General features: G+C 40.5%; 1 protein-coding gene across 1 annotated transcript in view; it reads right to left on the bottom strand.

The window, feature by feature from the left end:
• The window catches only part of ARHGAP15 (Rho GTPase activating protein 15), a 503050-nt gene extending 488978 nt beyond the window's left edge, over positions 1–14072 (bottom strand). Inside the window, exon 1 of the mRNA XM_006266996.4 lies at positions 13948–14072. The gene's annotated coding sequence lies outside the window, so the exon portion shown is untranslated. The remainder of the gene's footprint in view (positions 1–13947) is intronic.
• Positions 14073–14668: the final 596 nt, after the last annotated feature.

Below are 14668 nucleotides of genomic sequence, written 5' to 3' on the forward strand. Positions count from 1 at the left end.
GCATGCTCACTGACAATAGTTAAGCCACCATCCTCCCATTATTTACTGAATCCATCCCCTGTCAGATTTCCCATTATTTTGCCCGGACATAATGCTAGAGTAACTGTTCTCCAGGTCCTGTAGTCATTCTCCTTACCTTTTTTAAATATAATCCCAAGGTTACTTCTTTTCCTGTTCCCTAGGATTTAAGTAGTGCTTTAAGATTTGGTAAAAATAAAAACATAAAAGGGTCAGAAAGTTCTACAGACAATTCTTTTAGCAATCTTGGGCACAAGCTATTCCCTCCAATTTAAAAACTTGTGGTCAATGCGGAAGTAAGTGAATGCTGATTCCACACAGAAAGTACACTCTTCAGTATTTATATTCAGTTCAAAATTCTTCTAACACTTTGTCCCTGCTCAGTATATGTTTGCATAGTGTCTAGCACAATGGGGCCCCAATCCTGATTGAGAGCCCCTCGGCAGTAACGTAATACTAATAATAAAGCGTTTTCAGACATTCCTCTTATGCAGCCTTAAGGCTAAATGCTAAGAAATCTGTGAGGTTTTAAATTGATCTATTAATATATGATGGCTTATTTCAGCTTCTTTCATTTTCTTTCTTTTTTTGCAGTTGATACATTACACATATTTTCAGGATAAAAATATAGTTCAGCTAAGGCAAGTAGCTACATGAAATTTCAATCATGGTAAGCAAGTACAGGATAAATCCCTATTGGTATGCACTTGGATTTATAGAATGCATAGATCTTCTGGAATTAATGTTACTATTTAATACAGTTTTGTTATTATCTGTGTAATATAGTCATACTATAGTTAGTCATACTGAGAGCCTGATTCTGATCTTATGTTCATAGTAAATCTGCTCAATACAAGGAAGCCTTGTGCAGAAATGTATTGCATTACATATATGAGGCAGAGATGGTAATCTCATGTATATGCATTGTCATCAGACTTGCTAATTATATGACTAATATAATATTTTGAGTAAGATTCCAGTCTGCTAGCTTTATTCCAGTTCCAACTGAACCATCTACAATTCTGTGTATTAGCATTTTAGAAAACCATAACTGTTTCTTTCACTACGTTTGAGAATTAAAACATAAATCTGAATGATGGTTTATTGGATTATGGTTGGATTATGACACATTGACATTACCCTAAATGATGCATACACAATTATAACAGGCTGCTTAAAACCCACCCCTGCTCCCTGCCCATACACACTATGTGATATGGCACCTCCTTACATCAGGAGGAAAGTAGCAGGTGACATTGACTGGCAGGTACAAGGGTCAGACAACTGCCACCCACTACATGGACATCAGCCAGCACATCATCATCTCTCATCAAGAAATAGCTTTTTGTCCTCTGCCGTACTATTCACCACATCACTGGAATCAGCCACAACTACCCTCTGGCAGAAATAATGGGATAAACTAGGTGACAAAGCTGTGAGCCAGCGAGGAATTACCCACAGTGAAAAGTTAGCGTCCAGCTCCAATTACAAATAGCACACATAGCAGAGCCTGAACAGATTGAGAGTGGGTCTCAGCAGATGCAACTTTCTCATGAAATTATGGGGCCTCTACATAACCAAGCAATGTGTTTGTCAGGAGAAACAAACAACAGATCATCTTCTGAGGTGCCCTGTAGCACCACAATCCACCCCACAAAATTTGGCAACACCAACACCAGAAGCAGTGGCCCATGCAGAATACTGGGAGCAGATGGTCTGGAGACAAGATGAAGATGACAGAATCTTTCAGTGCCTTCATGTGGCAGCACCACAGTTCCACCAGAGGTATAACAATGAAATGTTTCCACACTGAACAGCTGCAGCAACTGTGGTGGCCAGGCCATCAGTAGACACCAATTTTGTGCTTCCCCTAAGTCAATGTTGAAGCTGGTGGCCTGATAAACCACCCCTACCTATGCTATTGAACTCCATATACAATAGATCAAAATACACTTCATGCAATAAAGGGTGAGGATTTAAAACAATACAGTTTTCAGGTTTATGGGCTCCTTATTCAATTACTTCCGGCATGGTAACTACAGCACTGAAAACGTTAGGAGTGGCGTTGCCCACAGGTAGTTTTGTTATAACTTGTAATTCAACTGTTTGTTTCAGTATCTTAAGCTGTTTACAGTATCTTAAAGTACCAAAACTGAGACATGAAAGAACAATGAGGTTGTTTTTATTTGGGTTGCACTATATATTCTACATACCTATAAATTGTTCTTGTAGTTTTCTATATAGGGAGAAAAAATGTAGGCAAGTAGGTGCCCACTTTGGCTTATTTCTGGTTGTCTTGTTTAACAGAATATACAAATTCAGTACAAAAGCTATGCAGTTACAAGAACTGTAACTCAGTTTCTCTTGGAGACTACACAAAAGAAGATGTGAAGGAAGAGTGCGTGCACTTTACACAGTGTGAAAGGAGCTGGACAGTAGCTCAGTACCAAGAGGTTGGAGAAGTTAGGTAACCATGGTAAATATAGTAAAGTAAGGCCAAGATCCTGCCCTGTGCCAGTGAAGCTTTGTGCCACTCTAGAATCCTGTACATATGACGAAATGGGTTCAATACCCCACTATCCCAGCCATGCCCAGGGCACAACAAGCAGTGGAATCCGAAAAGCAAACCATGGAGAAACTCGAGAGCTGTCTTTTCATGGCCCAGAGCCTGGGTTTTCTTCTATACTAGCTTAGGGATAGCTTGAGAAATAGGAAGGAAGGGGAAGGAAAGATAGAGATAAGGAAATAATCCAATGTCCAACCTTCCTACGTTCGTATTGAACAACTATGGACTATCTCTGGTCCTATGTGGTCTCCATTCTCCTCCCTGCCAATTCCTGTCGGAATCTTCTGCACAAAGGTTGCCTACTGGGAAGACAATCGATGTGTAGAGCAATGGGAACAACTCACAAAAGAAGATCTTCATGTCACCAAGAAACTACTACACAAGTATAAGTGCACAGGCACACACCCATTTATAGAATTTGCTCCTTATTTATACATGTGAGAGATTTTGTTTGGTTTTATGTTTTATTTTTTAAGTACAAGGAGTTTTTGTTTTTCCTGTCCAAAAATATTTAATGCAATAAAACCTTTGCAAGTGTTTTCCGAAATTGACAAAGGCCTCTGAGATATGTTAGTTTAATTTTTTTTTTAAATTCAAGCTGAAAAGCATAAAATAAACTTTGTGTATTAAAATACCTGTTCTTGCCTAAATTCACACAATGAAGCTGAACTAAGTAGGAATCTACTTGAATGAGCTACTGCCAAAAAAAACCCCAACAACTGTGTGTGCAAAATGCTACTTACAGTTCTTCCTGTTTGTAAAGCATTTAATTTTTTTTACCTGAAATATATTTGACTCATTCATTGTGGTTTCCACTTTCTGGTTGGGTAAACCAAATAAAATATTCTAGATATACGGTAAATATTCAGCATTTCCAGTGTCAAAGACAGATGAATAATATACAAACTGATATTTAACACTGGTAGGCTGGTCACAGAGCTTAGGAAATAAATGGTTAGCAGTATGTTCCTACTGCTGGTAAGGTAACAACTCTCCAAACCTTGTCTGGGAAGGGGAGAAAAATCCTACTTTGGTATAGGATAAAAATAATACAATTCTAATTCTATAAAGCTTTAAATACAATTATGCCTCTCTCTATATATGTCTGTTGCTTATGGTGTTTTGCTGTAGAGCAAGTTTCATTTTTTTGTATAAGAAACAATGTTTTCTCTAAAAGCTTGGGTGACATAAAAACCTGAATTCGAAGCTTTTTCTGAGGCTCTAAAATGTTCAGAACTGTTGTTACTTTAGTGCTACACCACATAAGTTCAGGAACTGAAGTAATGACACTCTACAAGCAAAAAAATGTTCTTGCTATTTTCACAGCTATAACCAGAAGCAGAAGTACCAGAAACTTTGGAGAATACTTGTTTGAAAGATCCCCAACCCCACTTCATAAAATCTCTGATGGATAAATTCAGGTAAATATCCAACTTTTACATGTTTACCTGAACCAGGCCTACATATAAGAATTAAGAATTATAGTGCAGCTCTACATTCAGCATTTCAAATACAGTAAAGAAATGGTTACAAAAATAACTTGAAAAAGCCTGAAAACATCCTATTGGCCAAATGAGGCTTTCCTGAGTTGTATAAGATGTTATTACACAACTCTGCTTGCTTAAAACATCAGTTTCGTTTTGACTATGACTTTAGCTTCACACGGAGGAGCAAAAGGTATTTTAACTTTTGCTAGACTGAATCCTGTAAAAATTCTAGTGAAAACAAGGTAGTTGTTTTACATGGTAGCTGATTAAGGTAATTCTTAAGGCAGACTGCAACTACAATTTCCCTGTCTTCACTGGAATTGGAAAGTGGGTTTAATGCAAAAATAAAATTTACCTGTTAACTCAGTGAAAGCAAGGGCTGAGAGAGGGGTGGCACTGAACTTACTGCCCAGGAAAGGCAAAATAACAAATACCTCTTTAGTATTTCATATGAATTAGTTATGCAAAAGAGGGCTTTTTTTTCCCTTTTACCCAATAGTGACTGAAATTTAAAATAAGTGGCATGAATGTAGCTGGATAACAATGCCCTGAGAAGAAGGTTTCTGACCACTCCCCTGCCCCCCAACCTTCCCTGCATTAGAAGTTAATTTTTGATTTCTTAAATAAAGCTGTAAACCAAACAACTTTTTGGAGCTCTTCCTTCAGCCATGCATTCAATATCTCCTATGCTGTGAATACTACAATTGTCCTATTAGTACTGAATGTGAGCAAGGAGTTCTGCTTACTGCTCCAGGATTCCATCTGGGAAAAAAAAAAAAAAAATCAGGATTTGCAGCTGATGTTCCCTTCATTCCTTCCCTTTTTCCATCCATTTTCAGCCTCCCCTGCCACTACTTTCATTCTCTCTGCCAGGTTAATAACCACATTTGATCCCTCCTTCTCTAATTACAGTCCCATACTGCCTGGTCTTTTTACAATTACAGCCTGGCCAGCTCTGCATTTCTGCCCCAGTTTCTTTTAATTGAGTCCTTAGTACTGCTCTTGGAATGAAAGCACTGCTCTGCAATGGAACTACATCAGTATTTCCATACGTTGGTATTTACACTTTACATGGGCTCTGCGGAGGTGGGGTGGGGTCTTTTAATTAGAGGGGCTCTTGGGAGCCAAAGCACCTGCAGTGTCTCGTTTATTTAGTATCCTCTGCTTCAAAATGATGGTGGGGGCGCTTTAACTAAAGCTTGTTTGATGAGCTTTAGTTAAGCACCCCTGCAGCCATTTTGAAGCATAAAGATACTGAATACATGAGATGATGAAGCTGCTGGAGCATGCTAATTAGCATACATTGGATCAGGCATTGGGCACATGTGTAGGTCCCCTAAGGCTAGGAACAGACATTACATATAAACCAGTTTAAAAGATCAGAAACTGGTTTAAACCTGTAATGGAACAGACATTTAGTGCACATAAACCAGTTTAAAAATGGCTGAAACTGGTTTGAGATAAACCTGGTTGAATGTAGCATCACACTTAACTGATTGAGCTCAAACCAGTTTATGCAATGTCCGTTCCAGACCCCTTCCTAGTTTAACTTAAACCAAAGTCCTCCAGTATTCCAGCATGCTCTCTGGACTGGGCTCAAGCCCTGTGCGATGCCTCCAAGCTGGCCCAGCTAGCCCGCTGCCCAGCCAGCCACTGGCCATGCACATTGGCCCAGGATGGGGTACACTGCTGACAGGGTTCAGCATCCTGAGGGTGATCCTGCCCCCATGGCCTGGCCCCAACATGCAGCTGCTTTGGCAGGTGCTGAGTATGGCTGGCTTGGGGCATGGGGGCAGGGCCACCCCTGGCAACTGTGGCTCCATTACAGCTGCTCCTGGTGCCCTGGCTCAGCCAGGCAGCACTGGACAGAGCGCCCCCCCTCCCTGCCCTGCAGTGGTGGGGGGTAGGGGGAGGAGGAGGGGAAAGAGGCATCCTGCCTCAGCACTGAATACAGCCCCCCTCCCTGCTCTGTGGCAGTGGGCAGGGGGGGATGAAGTGGAGGGGAAGAGTCCACCTCTGGGGCTGGGTAGCTTGGCATACAGCCCCCTTCCCTGCCCTATGGTGGCAGGGGAGGAGCAGCGGGAAAAGCCCCCCCTCCATGGCTGGGCAGCACTGTAGCGTTGCCCTCCCTACCCCATGGTGGTCGGGGGGAGGAAGGGAAAGAGCCCCTCCAGCACCAAAGACAGCCCCCCCACCCTTCCATGAGGAGGTGGGGAAGAGGAAGGAGGGGGAAGAGTTGTCCTCTGGGGCCAGGCAGCTCTGTGTGCCAGGATTGCTTCCAGCTGTCAGGGAGCAGCTGGGGCAGGCAGAGCTCTCCTCTCCTCCTCTTTCTCCTCCTCCTCCTCTTCCCCACCCCCTCCCCAGCAGTCTGGCCAGGGTCCTTCTTCCCCCAGCCTCCGAACCCTGCAGGCCAAAGTTCAGGTTTAAATTTCAATCATACTCAGACCTGCTGATACTTCTCCCCCACCTTCTCAGCTCAGCAGTGTAGAAGGGAAGGGAGGGCTGCTGTAGTACCCTCAGTCTTCTGGCCTGAGCCACTGCAGCATTTCAGGAATGAAAGGGGAATATCCATCCACTTGCAAACTAGTTCAATCTTTGCAGGTTAGACTAACCTGCAAAGATTGAAACAATTCAGGCTTGGGATTTTGAATGTCTGTCTCTACCCTAAAGGGCCAACTTTAAACATTTACAGGGACTGGAAAATTAAAGATGGTCTCTGAGAATAGATAGCTCTCTATTCCATACCACCAAGAAAAGGGCAAGCTCTCAGCAGCCTAAAAGTCAGCAAGGTCTTGTGGTCCAACTCTGTGGTGCTGCTGTACTGAGGAGACTGGATGCTGCCAGCCTAGTTCTGCCCCGCTGCACACAAAATGTGCCGAATGGCCTAGAAACTGAAAGACCTTCACCTCTTACCAGTCCTTTTCCATACACGTGCTTCTCTACATTGTGCTGCTGGAGAGAACAAAGGCATGTGGCAGGAGAGAACAAAGACATGTGGCACAACAAGGTTTTGTTTAAGGGAAGAAATGTAATTAGTAGGGTATAGTCTCAGGTGCCACTAATTACCTCACATCATGGAATATGACTATTAATACTTATGATATCTTGAAGTGTAAATAAAATATGTATATATGTAAACTATTCTGTGCTCAACAGTGTAGGGATTTTAAATATGGAGCATATCTAAATTATTACATCAAACAAATAAATTATTGCCTCCAGAAAGTCTATATACATGCAAAGTCCTAGGAAAAAAATCTCTTCTGTACATGCACCACCCAACTTCGCTACAAATAATTATATCCAGAAACTGTTATATCTATCTATAGTTGTTCTGACAAACAATACATTAATAAAAAAATACTAAACTATACATTTGCACAATAAATGGGGTAATTATGAAAAAAAGTTGTTGAATACCTATTGTATTTCTATGTGCAAAGATTACATTTTGTTGTATGGCTGGTTCTTAGAAAATTGTGACATATCACTATCATACATTGAGTAACAACTTCTTTTCAGGGTGTCATCACTACAGCCTGAATGTTGTCAGGCCAGAGCAGCTAGAGTAAGAAACTTTATTTAATTATCTGTGGCTCTGATTTATGCATCATTTTGTGTTTCTATCTCTTCATTCTGCTATCCTTTGAGAACTGACCCATTACAAAGCACCAAATTTAACATAATGAACAGAATATTAAAAACCTAGAAAGTTGGTCTATGGACACAGCAGGATCTTCTGATCCTTCATCTACTGTCAGAAATATTGTAGCATGCTAAAATGTTCAGTGTCAGGGAGCACTGAAGAAAATTAAATGCAAGAAATGTTAGACTGAGCTGAAGCAGACTACCAGTTTCTCCAAATGACAACTGGGGCTCTGACCTCCTCCATATATAAGGGCGAAGTTACACTTAGCTTTGACCACTATAATGACACCGAAACATGAACATCTACACATTAAAGCTCATTTACTTGTATTAAGTACCTTCTGTACTTGTGTTAAGTATCTCAAAGTTACACCACTTCAGACAAGGGTTAACTCTGGGCCTTGCTACCTAACTCATGTCAGGGTAATTTCTTTTTGCTCCACAGAGATAAAATGAGCAATTTGCAGTCCTCCAGCATCCCAGGATGCACCACTCCCAGCCCCTCCTCCCCCCCAGCAAGGGGGCTATTTTCTAGCCACATGCCCGCTCACCAGCCCTCTAGCAGCAAGGTCAGAGCTGAGAAGGAAAGAAACAGTATTCACTCTTAATATGCAGTTACTCATAGCACTTTCTAACAGTAACTCCACTTAACATTCCTCAGATTTAGTGCGGTCTAAGTGTAATGTTCACCCTTATTTAATTAGGGCCAATGAAATACCACAAGAAAGAAGGAAATGCTAACTATAAATAGCTTAACTATTCCCACATCTCTTGTATGGCTATGGAGCTATTTTATCTGCCAATCTAAAAAGAATAAGGTAGAGGAGTTTTAAATTACTGACCTGTTATTTTCTCCTTTTTCCTTTTAGAGTTACCAAAATAGTACTAATCTGGAGCTCAAGTATTTTCTCACTTTTAAGGCCAATCACAGTCAAGAGAAGGGCTGGTTAGGGAGTTTCCAACAGAATACTTTTTCTTCCAGGAAAAAAAACACAATTTATTAAAAGCCAAACCTTTCACAAAAATGCATGTTTGACAGGTCTTCCAATAGAACCCATACAGGTTTAAAAAATAACCGGGATTCCTGTCACTCACTTGCCAAGCTCCTCAGCAGCCTGCTAAATGTTGCCAAAATATCAATACCTGCAGACAATCTTGGATTTGGGCACTAGTGTGCTCCCAGAGTCTACAGAGCAAGGTTGGCATGTAGATAAATTTGAGGCAGAGAATTCTGGGGCTTACAGACAATTTAACTCATCAGCTTTGCCGTCTCCAAGTATCAGGCAGTCTAAAGAACCATCTTCCACAAGATTTAGGCATCCCAGAATGTCAGATCATCTGGTAGTTTTGGCATCTCTCAGGGGCCAAGCCCATTGCTCTGAGCAGAGATCTTAGAAGAAAGCCTGACAACTGTCAGGATCTAGATTCTTGACTTTACACTATTGAGGGCTTCTAGGATCCTACTGTACAACTTGGAATTTGGAAAACCTAAGATGAACTTCAAGGGTCCTCAGCTCCAAAACAGTCCTGCCATGTGGACCCTCTGGCAATGAAGACCCCATGCCCTCTGTTCTTTTCATGAAACAAATGTGGGTTATTTCTTTCTCCATGAAGGAAGAGAGTTTAGCAACATGTTGTTTAGCCCACAAACAGTTATAGGTGCTAAATATCTACATGAAAGATAATGAGAAGATTTGTGGGAATTATCTAATACAGCAGTGAGTGGCCTTGCAAAAGGTGGAGTCAAAAAAAAAAAAGAGGAAACAAGAACAAGGACTTGAAAAGCATTTTTCATCTTACTGCCATGCTCTCTATTTTATGATGCTGACATAGTACTTGAAACTGCTGCTAGATGGGAGTTGAGCCTGCTCCAGAAGTCACTTGTAAGTGACAAATGTAAGGCCTTTTAGGATGTGCATTATGCCTTACATTTTGTTAAGAATCTAAGTATCAAGTATTCTAATACTCTCATCTCAAATGGGAGACCACTCTTAGGAAAAATTACCACTTTACCACAATATGCCAGTGTCTTAAGCAATCATTAACCTCTTACCCTAGAACTGTTAACGATTTGAGTTCACTTTCCAAAAGCTGCCTACTCAGCTTCTGAAAATTAGAACCGGTTTCAGACATGGCCCTATGGCTCCTACTGACCTTAGCTGAAATGAAAGATGTATTGAAATGTGTCCTGTGTTACAGTGTGGAGAGCTCTAAAGTTGGAACTCAGCTGATGTAAATCATCAGCCAATGGTGAACTTACATGAGTTGGGATCTGCTCCCCAAAATTTTTCCCTCTCCCTACAATGCTATAGCAATTCTTTAAAAGCATCCAGTACCTCCTTGTTTGGAGATGCCACAAAAAAGAACTACTCCCAAGATGGAAAAAAGTTAATTGCAATATGTACACAGCTGCCATCAAGATGCTGTAAATTAGAATATAAATGATTAAAATATATGGAAAACTTAATTACAACCCACACTTATGAAATTCAGATAGACTGCCACAACATTGCCTGTATAGAAATTGGAAGTTAATAGTTTTCATTTTACAACAGACTTTGATGGAGGTAGATTTCAAGAGAAAGCATGTTTCAGACTTCAGTACCCAACACAGCAGAGGTACAATCACTTTCTGACTCAGTAAACCATAGCAAGATTTTTAACTGGGATATTTGGGTAATGAAGACATCAACATCAAGGTGAGAGCCTCCAAATAACAGTATTGCTAAGGCTTTAAAAGCTGTTAGTCCTTGTAGTTAATCTACCCATAATGAAAAGCTCAGGATGTTTATAACATGTTCACAATTGGTCATACAATAAGGAAATGTGCTCCTCCATTCTAAGCAAGCTGAGAGTAATGGAGAAGCACTGTTGTGAGCCTTGCTGAGAGGGAATTAAGGTAATTAGACCTAGTCATCAGAGAAGCTGTGGCAAGATCATCACAGAACAACAACTGGGCTAGAAAAATCACTAGAAAAATCACTTTTGTGTTAAGTATAATATTTATCTTACCATGGAAGAAACTAAACATTACAATGGGGGCATGTCTACAGAAGACGCTACAGTGCTGTAGCAACATGCTCCCTCATTATAGCGCGTTGCTACGGTGATGTAGTGGCCAAAAATAATCACGCGTGGCTGGCACAGAGCGGTATGGGCTGTTACTGCGTTGTCTTTTAGTACTTCCAAAAGGAAGTACTAAATGACAGTGTAGTAACAAAGGCACCATATGGCCACTTGTAGATGCATCCTGGGAGTCTTAACCTGGATCACTATTGCTGAACTAATTCTTTCAACAAATGAAACTTTCTATTATAACTTCTTCATATAAGCAATATCTACCAGTATCAACTTTGTTTTCTCAGCACTGAGCAGGAGATAGTTTTGTGTATCCTGGCTATGACAGTCATTAAGAAAGAAGATAAAATGCAAACACGACAGCCAAGATGCAGAATGACGTACATCCTGTATTCAAAGGGCGTGTCTACATGTGCACATTTACTGTACAGTACATATGGTGACTTATGCTGACTTGAGCACAAATTTGATCATGCAGGTACCAAATTTAAACCCAATTAGTTACTGCGCAGTAACGTATGCGTAGGTGCATTATTATGCAGTAACTCAGGGGGCCTCCCTGCTGAGCCTGTCCAGCCACTAGAGGACCAGCCTGAGCCCATGCCTAGGGCTCCTGGCTGGCCGCCTCTCCTGGCTTCAGTTTAGGACTAAAGTTAATCCCAAGGGCTGGCAACCAAGTGGCTGGAGGCTGGCGTTACCCCTGGTGGCCACAGGGACACATGGCAGGCTGCTCTGACCTGGGACTAAATGTAGTCCCAGGTTGCCTGCATATGTACGTGACGGCCTATTCCTGCTTACTGTGCAGTAATTTACTGCGCTGTAAATTTAAGCCAGCACATGCATGCACATGTACACATGCCCAAATAGTAGGTGTTGCAAGTTTAGGGAGAATATGCAGTAAAGTGCAAAAGGTTTAAAGTGAAAAAAGGAACTGATCCTTAATTATGGAGAATCATCTCTCCCTTGATAATGATACCAGAGTTCTAATGAATCTCTTTCTTTAAAATTGGTCTCCCTAACTGAGGCTAAGCAGTATTTCAAATTTTGTCACATTTCAAATCTGTCATGAAAAATTGCATTTGTCCATTATCAGAGATGGACTTCTGTCTTCCAAGTGTGATTGGAGCCAAGCCTCCAGAACCAAGAGATGTTTTCTGGAGAAGCAGACAGATCTCTGAATGTTAAAAATTTGGTAGCCGCGTCTACTAGCATTAAAGTCTTAGAGTAATGGCATGACAGCCAAAGTACTTGATTTAAATCAGAATTGCAGCTGGTGGGTCCCAAAGAGCCATCTGAGCAATGAAGCCAAATGCAATCAAAAGGAAGCAGTCCATCAGAGTCCAGTGATTCCCATAGATCAGAGACAAAACAAGACTTCCCACTCCAGGACAAATCCGAAACCTATGAAGAGCATAGCACATGGAATCTCTATCAATGGAAGTGTAGGTTAGACAAATATTTTGTCACAGGTGATTTACATGAGGAAGATTCTGCCTTGAGCAAGGAATTATACTAGGTAACCTCTTGAAATCCCTCCTAGAGCTCTGATTCTATGCAATCAGTGTTCTGTGGTTCTTAGAAAGGATTGTGGCATTTCAGAGTTATCTGACTGCATGTCACCTGTAACAGTTTTGCTGGGAACTCTCTAATGTTTCAATTGATGACAGGTAACAACTAGTAATATTAGACAGCTCTTTCAAACAGCTGCTGAAAGTCATTGTGGGTTGGGAGAAAAAAAATGTGATCCTGAGCATAACCTCAAAATTAATTTTCAAATGTCCAAGAATAAAATGTTTAAATATCATAGAAAAGAATACAGACTCATGTATAAAGTATTACTATATTATGGTTACTTTCCTTGCTTCTTGTGTTCACTGATTTTGTATGTGCAGAACTGTTTTTTTTCTTTGAAAAGTTCAGGAAATGTGTATTGTCATTGTAGTAGAGTAACACAAAGTTTATCCCCTAAAAACAATACAACGGACACTCACATTTCAGATGAACTTCAACCTTATGTTTTCTTTCAACTGTGACCCATATTTTCAAAAGATAAACAAGTTACTCCATGTGATAAGTCAGTTCACAAGTGACTGCATGACTTTTATGTCAATGCATGTGTAACTGGAAACGTAAGAGACATATAAAACATTACTATATTGCCTCATAAAAATATATGCTGACCTTCATTAAAACATTGTGTTTATTTTTCTCTAAAAGCAATTAAGGGCTATATCATGAGGACTGCAGACACGTCCAGAGCAGGGGGGAGAGGACTAAAATTGGACTAGTGTGTCTGAACAGAAGTCCGAGGAGAGACTTTACCTCTAGATGACCCCTGTCTGAGCAATTCTGAATTGCCAAAAGAGTGGGCAGGTTATATCATCCGTTTGGTCAACCTACACTAGCTTCTCCTAACACTAACCATAGTGAAATGCTGTGTAGAAAAGGAAGAGATTTTTTTTCACAATAATATAACTTAAACCTAAAAACACCTGTGTCCTATCTGTATTAATATACTCGTGCATGGCTATGAATGATGTGACGATAATTCAGCAATGAATTCCCTGAAAATGTCAGCGAAGCTTTTGAATGACGTATCATGCTCTTTTCTCCATTTCCTACCATCTCTTCTGGCTGACAAAGGGAGATGAACGGAATAGATGTTAGATGTTAGGGTCGGAAGGGACCTCAATAGATCATCGAGTCCGACCCCCAGATCATCGAGTCCGACCCCCAAGAAGGCCTACCTTCTTCTCACCTCTTTTGAGATAGTTTGTGCAGACAAAAACAAATTGGGCTAGTAAAAGTGGAAGAGGCTGAAGCTGTTCCTCATACTTGTATGTAAGGCTTTCTGGATTCTGTAAATACTAACCCCATCCTCTAAACAGGGAACTAAACAGCATCTAGTAGTTCCCCCCCCACACACAAACACTTTTCAGGGGACTCTTGCCCCCCAGTAACAGTCCAAACTATGTCCTCAGTTACACAATTCTTTTGATTTAACAGAAGGCCAATTCTGCTCCTTTAAAAAAGTTCTATACATTGCCGGGGAAGATACAAAGCATTCCTATTTCATCATTCATCTTTAGAAGCATGTTTAGAAACAGGTGTCTGAACTGTAATAAGGTTAACTGAAGTCTCCTTACTTACAGAATCATGAACGTCCTCTTCTCATCTCAAACTGTCATCAGCTTGCAATTGTTTAACTATTTCAGAAAACGGAAAACATTTAGGTCACATGGCTACAGGCTGCCTTTGGGTTAATCTCCCACAGCTTATAAAGGCAAAAAGAAAGCAGGAAAAAAAAAGTAAAATAAAACCACTTCCTGTAAAGTAGGAGTCTACAAACTCACTAATAAGTCACTTACCTCTCACTCTACCCTTCCATAGTAGATAACAGACAAATGCTAAAGTACAAAAGCAGTTTCTTTGTTGAATTACTACAAATGCAGAGAGTAATGTTTACTTCTTTGCAGAAGGTAAGCATATGGTTTAAAAAGAAACACTGGAAGGAATTATGATTCTAAGCCCTGAGACAACTTCCCTTTTCTTCTATAAAATGCTCTGAGTACTAAAATAAAAAGCTTGCAGCAATCTGCTTGCACTATTTCGAAATGGAGGTTTATAAACACAACACCTACCATGCAGTTAAGTTGGACCTATAAAGCAACAACTCTAAGAATAGTCAGTATTCAGCATGTACTAGAAAAACAAGCATGTTTGAACTGCAGGCTAGTTAAATTTCTGTGGGTAAGCACTTCTGCTTCTTCAATTTTTTTTTCAAACTTCTGTGACATTCATTGAGAAGCAAGCATTCTCAGCTGCTTCTCTCTGTTACAATCAACATTAGTTCCTTTCAGGTGAAATGAAC

This window comes from Alligator mississippiensis, chromosome 4, assembly GCF_030867095.1.
Source record: "Alligator mississippiensis isolate rAllMis1 chromosome 4, rAllMis1, whole genome shotgun sequence".
NCBI classification, from domain to species: Eukaryota; Metazoa; Chordata; order Crocodylia; family Alligatoridae; genus Alligator; species Alligator mississippiensis.